This window comes from Fundulus heteroclitus, chromosome 20 (assembly GCF_011125445.2).
Source record: "Fundulus heteroclitus isolate FHET01 chromosome 20, MU-UCD_Fhet_4.1, whole genome shotgun sequence".
Classification (NCBI taxonomy): domain Eukaryota; kingdom Metazoa; phylum Chordata; class Actinopteri; order Cyprinodontiformes; family Fundulidae; genus Fundulus; species Fundulus heteroclitus.
The window spans coordinates 7,911,473-7,924,173 of record NC_046380.1 but is presented as its reverse complement, the minus strand read 5'-3'; the positions used below and the strand labels follow the sequence as shown (position 1 = coordinate 7,924,173).

Here is a 12,701-nt window from a genome sequence, read left to right as displayed (position 1 = left end):
ATCTGAAGTACAGAAATGTAATCGTTTCCTTCTGGGAGTGCTTACTGTTTCGGTTGCCAATATCACTGAGCAGGTCGGAGATTGGAACAGAAAATAACAGGTCAGGCACTACGTGGTGGTGAGTCTGTCTTCATCAATGTCTCCATCTGGCAGCTTCCACTGTTGTCACACTGTCGTAGACAATGCCGAGCTTATAGCTGAGCCACCACAGATTACACCTACAGTATGCCACCCTGGTGGCGTCTGCACTAAGAAAATGTGTGTGTTGAGGGGGTGATCAATCTGTTTTCCATTGCATAGTTTCAGGTTGAAGTCACACCTGACAGTGCAGAACATTGCAAGTAAATTGCTCGGTTTTATTTTGATTATGTTGCAAAGGCAATTATAAGATAATTAGGAAAAAGGTCATTTTGGAATAGGTGTTGCCAGTGAGATGTGTCGCGCTAAGAAGTGCTCGATCAGCTCGCGGAAGTCACAGAAGCAGGTCTTCTGCTTACGTTGGAACCCGCTTTGAACATGTTTGCTGAGATTGCAAACACTCCCTTGATTCACATGAGCTAAAAGTGCAAAAGCCACGATTTATACATGCTGTGGATGGCTTTCTTTATGATCTGTTTCAGAATTAGTGGTGGGTTCTGTCTGAATTTGAAGGAAAGCGGAAGATTTGGAAAATAAACACAGCAAATGATGCTTCTTGCTTTTTTTAAATGTTGCCCATTTGCATTTGTAGTTTATTTGTTTTTGCAGACAAGAGAGAGTGGAGGAAGGGCAGACATCAAAAGAAAAGAGTAATGACATCAAATGGGACGCTGCATGAAAATGGGTTGCATGTCTTTACCATGCTTCAGATCTTTGAATTGAGTAATTGCTCATTAATATTACAGAAGCTTGTTTTGGCTTGCGTTTGTATGACCTTGTCCAAAGTGGCGTAGTAACGGTGTCAGAGTCAGGTAAAGGATCAGTAACATGCAATCCCGCAGGCCTCGTTAATGTACGTACTCAATTAGAACCAATTGGACAATCGTCTGGCATCATGTGTCTCTCAGAGTGAAGTATTAGATAAACAGAAACAGTAATATTCTTCATTTTTGAAAAATATTTCAGTTTTTGTGACAGTTTTTTGCTGTCGTCTTCGTCAGAAGAGCTGCTTGGACTCACCCATGAGGTGGCAAAGTTTTGTAGACGCGCCTTCATTCCTTTTAGTTCCCACAAGAAAATTAAAGTGCTTGTGGCCCATAATCCAATTTTGTCTCCCCCACCCATACACAGAGAGTTTGCTGTGATTGCTTTAGGGAGCGGTGGCAGGGCAATATTAAAAATCTACCCGTATTATTGTGATTGTATGCGCTTCAGCTAAAGCCTCCTGACTCGGGGATGTGAGCAGAGCTTCTTAAGTGCTCTCCTGGCAGCTTTGTGTTGCTTATAAGACAGGAGCTCGGGATACAATTCAATTAAGTCCGTAATATACCACAACAAGCTGTAGCTTCTTATTAAATTGTGACAGCGTAGTGATGTAGTTCTAATGTAAGCGAGACTTCTGGGCTGTGATTTCATGTCTTTTTCAGTCAGTTTGTGCTTGTGTGATTTGATGTGTCTTTTTTTGGAGTACCATTGATTAGGCTAATCCAAGCACTAATGACACTTGCTCTTTTAAATTCTAGTGTTCAGTGGTTGTGTTTTGATGCAGTTGTCCGACTTATTCTAAGATCTGTCTGCGTTGATTTTTCGTCTTTCTAACATTTATCAGGACAGTAAAGCTGTGAAGATTAGAGAAGAAACGGAACAAGTCAAGGCATGTAAATCAAATGAGTAAAAAAAAAAACCTCATAGCTTCACCCACAAATGTAAAGATGCTGTTTGAATAAAAGTGAATTCCAGTTAAATTGTCACAAAGCAGACTCTGATGATTAGTAAATAATGGTTCTCTTTAGTCATGGATGGCAATTAAAGGAGTTTGATGCTGTGTTGAACTGAGATGGATTCTGGAACAAAAGTCCTCAAATAATAATTTCTGTTTGATCATGATTGTTTGATCAAACATTAGCAGTAAAAATGTGCTCTCCTCTCGCTGTGTGATACAAACTGGACAAAACAACGTGAAATAAATTCAGAGACCTGCTACAAAACACTAACCTTGCAAGCCAGATTCATAATATTTGGCTCTCTCAGATGAGTTTCGCACATTATCAATCTGGGACTGCTCATATCAAATCCGTTTGAGAAAAGGAGGCACATTCAGCAGAACTTTCCGAGCTGATTGGGCAAAATGACACCTAGAGCCGGCCTACCAAAGTTTTGTGCTAGCCAATCATGGTATCAGTGCTTCTTTCAAAGATGAAATTGTGGATTCTGGGAAAACAGATATAGCAGCTACGCGCGCGTCCTCCTGCGCTGCCATATTTATTTTGGTTTGGTTTTGGGTTCGCCGCCCCTTTCATCACAGCTTTATGCCTCAACTATGATACAGTAACATGATTGGCCAATACATGCGTGGTCGCTTCTCGAATGGTTGAGGCGGGAGTGGGACAAGATGGATTGTCATGTGTTTGTGAACGCACAAATACCACGAGAATCCAGCTTGCAGGAAATGTTAACAAAACACGTATTTTAGTAAAATCAGATAAATAGACATAAAAGTTTTAGAACATACTACTTAACAGATCATTTTAGCTATAGTACTCACACTTTGGTAACCAATCAGCGTTAATGATTAAATGGAGTTGCCTTAAACGGCAGTAATTGCAGATTAACAACGGAGCTCCCCTTAAACACGAGAGCTAACCTTACATGCTTCTGCTTTTCTCGTCTTTGAGTTTGTCATGTCCATGGCTGCTATTACAGTATACAAAGCTGCATGTCAGCTCCTCTCCTCCATTTGAGTTCCTGCTGCCTTTCATAATCAAATGACTGAGCCTGTTGTCAGCTTCATCTTCCCCTCCCATGGCTCCTGGACCTCCCCCTCCCTCTCCCTCTCCCCCTGGCTCTGCCTCGTCCATTCCCTCTCCTTGTTTCAACGGGAGACTCTGAGGATGATCTAATAGCCCTAAAAGTAGCTAGAAGTTATGTAATCACCTAATTTGCGTAATCTGCCATGTGCAGGTAACTGTAACAGATGCTACAGGAGATAGTAATAATAGTAATAATGTCATGGGAGACGGCAAAAGTGATTAAAAAACGCCCAGAATAAGTTTTCAAACGCAACTAAACTTTCCTCCTTCTGCTCTTGTTTTTTGTTTCACAATTTCCACCTTCCCTTTTTCGCACCCAGCTGCAGGCCATAAAAAGTGACCCCAAAAAAGACAAACTAACATTATGGTCCACTTTGGAGCCAACAACATCAACAATATATCAGGCAGTGGCAGCTTTGCTCATGCACAATTTATTTGCAGTCTGGACAGAAGAGCAAACATGTCCTGCTCTGAGTGGAGAGGGACACCCGTCCGAAGACTGAGTCGACTGTGTTTTGAGACAGGGTAGGGGCGCACAGCGATACATGCTGCTGGTTGAGAACAATAGGTACTCGCTCATCGGTCTCCAAAAGTCTTCAATGACTCTAGAAAAAAGAGGGGGGAAAGAAGCATTCCTTAAGAAGTCTAATTATTCGCTAAATAGTAACAAAATCAGTAAGTAGGGGACACAGTTGTCACACAAATAGTGTTATCTACTTCTTTAAATGGGGTTTGCAGTGAGTGAGAGCAAATATGATTGCAACTACAACAAATCAGTCACATCATAACCAATGCACCAAGTATGGCTTTAGATTAGCATAATAAATGCATTGCCTTCAAAGATTACTTAAAACGCTCAGATTTGATGAAGCTTTAGTAAATTAGCTAAGCAAGTTGTCTAAAAGGAAGGCATGCCACTTTGCATTTACTGCTATTGCAGTCTTTCTCAGCACATCAGGAGAAGGAAGCTGCATCAGGAAAAACATGAAAAAAGGCTACATTTGGCAGTGTAGTAGATAAAAAAGACGGTGCATTGGAGACAGACATTCAATGAAAGAATGGGCACAAGCAGAGCAGACATGTTACTGCAGGCATCTCATGATATGTGAAGATGTCTGCCATGTGACATCTCCCAATAAACCTGTCTGAACTACTAGAAAACCTTTGGATTGGGCGCCCTCCTTCATTATTTATTTAGTTTTAAATCAGTCAGACCTGTGAGGCATAGGGATAATAACACAAAATATATTTTACGTCTCTAAGATATCAAGATTAAAATCCTTTCGAAACTACATGGCTAGTAAGGCAAACCTTATAGGCAAAACACGATTACAAAATGATTAATAAGCTATTTTTGGATAACAAATTCCACAGTTTTTGTTTGGTTTAAACAAGAAAACTTTTACACTACTGCTGTACATAATATTAAATGACAAAGACAACACATGGCTATAGACCATCATGGTCTAAAGCCACAAGAGCCTTAATAAGGCCCTGATAATGTGCCTTCATTGTTTAATTTGATTAATTATTAATTAGTCACCAGAAGCTCTGTCTTTTCTGTTTTTCACATTGTAGGAGCGATCTAAATAAAAACAGCGAGTGCTTGTTCATTAAGGATGCAATATTGTTATGCTGCACACTATACAAATTTTTCTTTCACTAATATTGATTATACTTCGATAAATTGCATACTGAAGAACAGTATACTGACAGCATTATAGGGGATGGTTACTTTTTCTTCTGGCAGAGAAGAGCTTTGGTTAGGACATGGTCTTTTTCTTGGTTTCTGCTGCTTGCTTTGCTTCAGAGTGTTCACAATGGGCATGGTGTTGTCAGGTCTGCCCCATTTTCATTTATATGTAACAATGGGCATTATGGCTAATCTCTTCAATTTTTAACTTGATAAGACCACGGGACAAGTCTCCCAAAATCATGGCCCTTTTTACCTGAATGCATTGGCAAACTGTAATCTGATTTATGTTGAATGTAGAGTAATGACTTCTTCCTCTCTGATCAAAATCTGATCTAAAATGGTACACAGGGACAGACTGGAATTCTGGATGTCCATAATTCTCGTCCTGATATCTTACCTGTTGAGATTGTGGCGACGTTGTGCAAAGAAGCAGAAGGTTTGAGATGTTGCCTCCAAATAACAGCATAATCTGGCCTTTCACAAATTGTTTAAAGAAACAGTAATCTTCCTGTAAATAAACTTCTGAGTTTGAAGAAAGCAATAAAGAATAATCTTAAACATTTTCAGAAAATTTAATTGTTTAGATAATGTGTACGGTTTCATTTAATTTCCATCTACATGTGTCTAACAATTTATATTAAAACTGGTTGTAGATAGTTTTAATAATTGTTTACATGCAAATCTATCAGTTGAATGTATATATTTTTTTAAAAGCTACGCTAAGATCAATGCATTTGTCTCATGAATCAAAACGGAGTTTCACTCAGTTTCTTCTTTGTAGGTTGTCGCCCTATAATTTATCAGGTTGTTGAAGCAATCCCAAAAAAGACAAAATGAATGGATCTGTCCAGCATCTTCTGTTGTTCTGCCGTGCCTGGTCTCAACAAAAAATGTATTTTAATATATTGGAGTGAAATGATATCAATCCTTGGCTGTGGGTGGTGCTGAATATGACTTCGACTGTAACGGCGGCCCCAGTGTTCTCTCTCACAGCAATATTAACTTCATCCAGCATGAAGCATGACTGAGCCGAATTTCTGTTCAGCTACAAACATAGAAAATGAAAATTACCCTCCTTTCCAAATGACACCACAGTGGAGCCCACGTAGTATTTACTTTTTGTTTCCGAGTTTGAAGCTGCTATGCAACACCACCACGTCCGCAGTGGAACATATTAAGGTGCTTGAAGTTAGTTGGGGAATTAAACTAAATTGATTCACAGTTTAATATTAAGACAGCGTTCTCCAAATTTTCTTATTTCATCTTCTCTCTAAGCCCAAACAGACTGACCGCTTCAAATAAAAAAAAAAGAAATCCCATGGCCACTGATAGGGGTTTATAACCAGGTCAGCTGCCCCGGGCCCATAGCAGGGGGGCCCAGGACACACTTATTTATTCTAATCATACATTTTTATTCAGCACTTTGGTTGGTGCCTGCTGCTTATAAAGTACTTTATAAATAAAGTTGGCTTGGCTTTAAAACCTTATCTATTTATGTTTTATTCCTGCCCGTCCTTGCACTAGTGGTCAATGACACAACTTTTTATTTTGAATTAATGTAGCCACTCCAGTACATTATAAAATGCACTACAGAGAGGGGAAAACACAAAGCCACAGTTGGTGCCTGTGGCTACAAACATAGCTCACCAATGTCAGGGTTTTTTTATTTTATTTTTTTAATATCGCAGAAAAAGAAAATGAGCATCAAATGTGTTTCCTTTTACTGGTTTGTGGCGAACTAACCAGGAGCATAATATCGTCATACGTTGACAATGGCTGTCATAAACAGGAAGTAGATGTTGCTAACTAGCACCGACCACAGATCAGGAATGGAGCGAGGCTTTAATGAACGTACGGATGAGACTTAGAAATGCTTGTATCTCTTCGTCGGTCCACACGTATCTGTTGATGCTTCCAGACCTGTTTTCTAGCGTAATGGGAATATCTGGGAAGACGCCGGCAAAAGAAACAGCTGATCAGTTTTGTGAGGTAAATGTCAGAACTGATTTGACAAATGTGTTTCCATCTCCTCTTTAGCGCATTTCCTGTTTTTACAAAAAGTCAAAAACCACCTAAAGCGAGCGTAAAAACCCCCCTTTTTGAGTTAATTTAAATTTTGCCGTTTTCATCCACCCCTTCGAATGCGATACTTCAAAATGTGCATTAAAAAACTTTGCTGGAAATGCCACTACTGACTGCAGTGTAAAGCACTTTGGAGTCGTCTGACTCGATAAAGCGGCGTACAAGTACAAGCCATTTTACCATTTACCCATCTCTGCCAGTCATTATATATTGGAAATAATAATTAAAATGTTAAATGGTTCATTCAAATTTGGTTTTATTGAAATTATCAAATATAACAACGTATTTTGTGGATTTTATTTTCACTTTTAGCTTTCTATGGCAGGAAAACTATCTAGAACCTGTAAAAGCTACCGCACCCAGTTGGTGGTTAGACGCCTTGGCGGACCCCAGCTCTTTTCCCCTTAAGCGAGGACCACTTAAATAAAAAAAATGTCTTATTCAAGCACGACTCCCAAAACAGAAACTAAACACTTTTTTAAATTTTAACAAGCCAGAGAAATTACTTCTTGAGTGGTATCAACACGGGGAAAAAGGGACGAGGAAGAGCGAGCCATGAATGCTGGTCACATCAGTCTTTAAGTCAGACTCCTTCTCCACGCTCCTCCCATTGTCGCCAGTAGGAAACGTGTCACTGTTCAGGTATAACCTGCCCAAGTGCACATGCTGCCCCGAGACAACTTACCCGACCATTTCTCCATGTCTATGTATGCCACATCTGTGACGTACATAGTTCCTCTGAATCATCTGTTATTTCCCCAATAACTGCGTTCAACGGGTCTAACAACCTGTAGCTTCATGTAATATCTAACAAACCTGTTCTAGAAGGAATATAAAAAGTCCTAAATACGGAGCAGATTGGAGGGGGGAAATGGAAGGGGAAAGGCAGTATCACTCATGTCTCTAAATGGTAAATATTAATTCACTTTCTACTAGTTAGGGAAGCCTGTGGGTGGGGTAAACCAGCTCCAGGCAGGTCTGTAAGCTGGCCTGAAAAACCCCATCTAGTCTTACCATTTTGAAATAGTGTCCATATATTTCCAATAATTAATTGTCAGAGTCAACAAAGCCATCAACAAATTTATTGTCAATGGTTTTTACTTCTAATTTTGGAATCTTTGGTTTTAGAAAATGACTTATTGATGCATGCGAGTGTGAACTGAGCAGCCGAACAATGATCACAATTACATGGATACATGAAGTGCTTAATGTGACGTCTCCCTCTGTCTCACATTACAATTTTTCATTCAATGCCTAAATTAAAAGCGATCATTTATTTCAGTATAAAGCACACCAATCATTTTGCCATGTTCGTCAGTCTGTGTGTTTCGCACCTTCACGTCCTCGGTGCTTAAAACGAGCTCTCTATAATTTGGGTGCTTGTTCTACTGATGGGTCATTGCTCCTGAGGGGTCATCAGTGGACCATTCTGGTTAATTGAGGTTCATTTGTTTTCTGAGAATGATATTAGTTTCCAAACCGAGGCGTATTATAAATGATTCCCAAAGTGTTTTAAACAAACATATTAGTCCTTCTTTGTCTCGTGTTTCATGGACAATAAACACAGCCGGAACAAAATAAATCAACTATATGTCTAACTACACTAAGTCTTTATTTAGAAAAGGAGCATCAGATGCTACATGAAGTATGTTACACTTTATATTATGCTGAATTGTTATGGCATATTTCCATAATGCTCAAGATCCTAAACCTGAATACAGAATTTTAGCTACCTTTTTAAAATTCTTGAATTTACCGTTTGCTGCCATATATAACCTCAATTAAATGCCAGATCTGATTAACATGTGTGGATTAAACCTTAACCTTTAGATAATGATCTATTTTCTGCCACTCTGTGTTGCTAATTATGGCCGACATAGCACACACTTTTAAACATGTGAATGGCAGTTTAAAAGGCTGTCAGCTGGACGATTGGAAGAGCTGTTGCAGTGCTAGAGCGAGGTCAGGGTAAAGCTCAAGTCTAATTTAAGAAAACCCAATCCAATAAACAGAAATAAAATGCAACTCTTAAACCATTCAGATTGTTAGTGAAGGGACAACTGTATGTACCCCTACACTGAAAATACCAATCACAATAGCATTCAGTCCCTTCCTGGGATACCAGGAAGCTCCCTGTGTGCGTTGTTGATGCTTAAAACGAACTGAAAGAGAAATAGGGGTTCCAAGTGAGCTAAGATCATCTGATTGCTTAAGAACCCTGTATCTCATGCATAAGATTCAAGTTGTACTGGCAGTCTAACATCACTGCTGTGATGCATCCGTGTATAAGTTTTTGCTCCATTTGTGCGAGCAGATAATCTCCTCTTTATTATGAGAATGTTCTGGAGACAGGAGGCTGAAGTTGTCCAGAGTACGTCCTCATGCTCTGAAATTCTGTCCGGCTGCAGGAGGGCCTGAATGCTCGTGAGGAAATGACCTGCTTTGCTCTTCGAAATTCAGAACACAGGCTGTCAAACGTGAAGTGGTGTTCTCATTCTTGCAATAATTAAGATGGTGGAAGCTGAGTGAATTCTCATCGATCTTGACCTGATTAATTGCATTTTCCAATAGCCATCTCCTAATGCTTGTCTGAAATCTGGACAATATTAACATAACCAGACAATGGCGTTCATCTGTTGTGATGGTCATACAATATTTACCGTGTATTTTGCAGGTGTTCGTATTGACTCTGGGTCAGTTCGCTCCTTTGCCAGTTCATACCTACATTTTTTACCCACCAATGCAAACAAACTGCTCCACAACCTTATATGAAAACCATAGCCGATGGGTTTTTTCTTCTTGGTAGTTGGGTAGTTTTCAGTAATTATGGAACAAAATTCTCTAAAATGCTCAATCGCCATGCATATTTAAATATAAAAATGCAAAAGTATGAAATGACAAAGGGGCAAAATGACCACTACTCATTTATAATTGGGTTCTTTGTTGTTATTTTTGTTTTCAGCAAACCATTTGTATTGTGTATTGGGGTGAGATTAAAGCACTAACTTATTTCAGCAGATTTGAACTCTTTATATTGAAACACAAATTATTGCTTAGTAAAAATATTGCTGTAATATTCCACCAAAATTCAAGTCTTATTTTATCTTTTATTTTATAATTTTATCAGTAAGGAATAGTAACACAATGCCCTCAGCAAACAAACATGCTAATGTCACAATGAGACTTTTCAGAAATGATGTATGTTTTGGCTTATGAGCAGAGGCGGCTGGTGATAAAACGTTTTAGGGCGACGCACTAGAGGTCGGAGAATATCGCACAAAAATAAACTACTTCAACATAACTGTCTGCGGTAGGGGTCACCAACACGGGGCCCGCTGGCACTGAGGAGCCCCCGAGGACCACATGTGGCTCCCAAGAGCCTGTTCTAAAAAAAAAAAAAACACAATCCACCAGTGAGCTGCATCTAAAACTTTATTTCATTCCATTATTCTTCCTGTTTATTCACACTTGCATTTATATATATATCTAAAACATGACAATATATGTAACAAAGCATGAAAAATGTGTTTATTTTACATAAAGTTAAGGTGAACTCTGACTCTTCTAGTTCAAAGGTCAGTACAGATACTCCTTCGTATGACACGACACCAATGAAGTAGCTCTGTTTAAAAAAGGTTGGTGACCCCTGGTCTAGGGTTACTTGCCTGCTGCTGGATTTTTGTTCACTTTTATTTACTCCAGCAAAAGCCTCTTGAAATTATTATGGAGCTTCAGCGAAAATTCAAACTGAAGAAACTCTATTCAATCTACCTCCATCAATCAGAGACTCATCCGCCTCCGACGCAAGCCAATCAGCATCCTGGGTTCATCTTAAAAGAACTCCACATCCTTGTCTCGGCCTTCTCCTCAGCGAGCAAGCGGTGTCTGGTTTGGACTCTGATGACCGGATTCAACCCACCTCCATCCCCTTCTCCACCATCGTAGCAAGCTCCGCCTGGCTTTCCTACGGTCCTCCTTCAACCTCGTCCCTATCAGAGTGTAATTCCTCCTGGACTCTTATGGAATTCCCAGTCACTCCTTAAAACGGTCCGGCAGAACACCGCCATGTTGAGCCTGATTCTGCCAGAGGTTTCGTTCCAAAGGGGAGTTTTTCCTCTCCACAGTCGCTTCATGCTTGCTCATCATGGACAGTTTATGCAAACCTGTGTTTATCCAAGTTGGACATCTAGCTCAAACAGATCATCATATGGACTGAACAAACTTTATTTATCTCCACTCCACCACCAGTTTCAGGCCTGGGGGGGGGAAATATCCCTATTCTCATACGCCTGCTTATGCATATTAAAGTATAATTCAGCGTGAATTTTTCCTGCCGAGGTGTGAGCGCCAAACTCTTAAAACATTGTATCAATAAACTTCTTCTAATTGCCTTTTCTTTCTGTGTGAGTTTTTCAGATTGAAATTTTGTAAGTAAATGACCAAATATTCTTTTGCTGCACCATTCCCTACTGTCTTATTGTTGTTGGTGTTTGCCTTTCCAGTGTCATGTGTGAGTAACACCTGTGTGTGCACATCTAAGCTGCCAGGGGTGTTTGATTGACAGGTATGATAAACTTACCTGACTGACTGAAGACTGACAGAAAAGGTGCTGATTGGCCACAGGCACAGAGAGCTGTGCCCTGAGGAGACTCTTTAAGTAGCCAATTAGAGACCAGCATGAAGTCACATGGAAGCCAAAAGCGTTAGGATATATACATACACACTCTTTTGTCAGATTCTCCCTTTAGCATTGAAACAGTAAAATTAGGATGCCTCCATTAAAAAAATAACCTCCAGATAAACCCAATATGGAATGAAAGGCGGAAAAATCAAAGATCAGACACATTTTTATAAGAGAACATGTGATAATTCCTTTTTTAGATTGTAATTTATGCTTAGTGTGTCTTCCCTTTTTTTCCTGCAATTTTGATGGTGCCTGAGCATCCCTTATTACCAAGCAACCACTGTTTATGAGTCATTTCAAAAGTTTCTCCTCGTTATTTCCATATATAAGCCGAGTTTCATCTGCTGCAGCAGAGGCCTTTTACATTTCAAGATTTTTTTTTTTAAATGTCAAAATCTGTGCTCCATTTACTAAACTTGTACTAACAAAGTATTTTCTCGTTGTGTTATTTCTTGACACCACTTCATTCACAGGCCACTGTGTTTTTCGAAAGCGTTTTACTTAAAATTCTGCAGCTGAACTTGTCTTTTATCGATAACCAGGCCTCCTTATGTTGCCCTGAGCTCAGTCAAGCATTTCCTCCTGCAGAAGTTCCCGTTGTGAAATTCTTTTGATGCATTCGTTTAATTTTACACTTTAAAGATACAAGTCATTCAACTGCCTCTTGTGGATTTTAAGAAATATCTTGCAAATGGCGTATGTAACACTAAATGCTTTTTTTTTTTGCTCAAATTTATTAAAAACATTTGAAAATGAGTGCCTAAAATAACAGCGTTATAGCGGCGTTCCTGGACCCCACTTTGTCTTTAAACTAGTTTAAACTAAATGTTTTTTTTTTATATTATAATAGTTGTCTTCACTTAAACTATTCTTTGTCTAATGGATTTCCTAGATGAATATTATGAAATGTAAATACCGACACCCTCGGTTTGTCTTGCTTCCCTCAGAACTCTAAATGAGCAGAGCTAGAAAGATTTTAATGGATTAATTTGTTATCTTGGTTAACTAAGTTCAGTGCCTTTCTGCACCTGCTCTGTGACTGCTATCTGTCTTTTTGTGACTTGAGTATTTAATAACTTGACCATTTCAATCTTGCTAATGACTATTTGAAGAGTTTTTAACCTCTCAGGGAGTGTCTGACACGTTCATGCAATTGCAGAGTGATTTACATTGTGTGCAAAGTGACTGCTATCTGTCTTTTTTGACTCGAAAATGTAAACATTAAACTCTTATCAGTTGCACGCCTTGAGCTTCTCACGAAGTGTTTTTGGTGTATTCAGCTATTTAAACA

At 39.3% G+C, this 12,701-nt stretch overlaps 1 protein-coding gene across 1 annotated transcript in view; it reads left to right on the top strand.

Annotated features, from left to right (window-relative positions):
* Nucleotides 1-12,701, top strand: part of asic1b (acid-sensing (proton-gated) ion channel 1b) — a 256,494-nt gene that overhangs the window by 13,231 nt on the left and 230,562 nt on the right. The window lies entirely within an intron of this gene.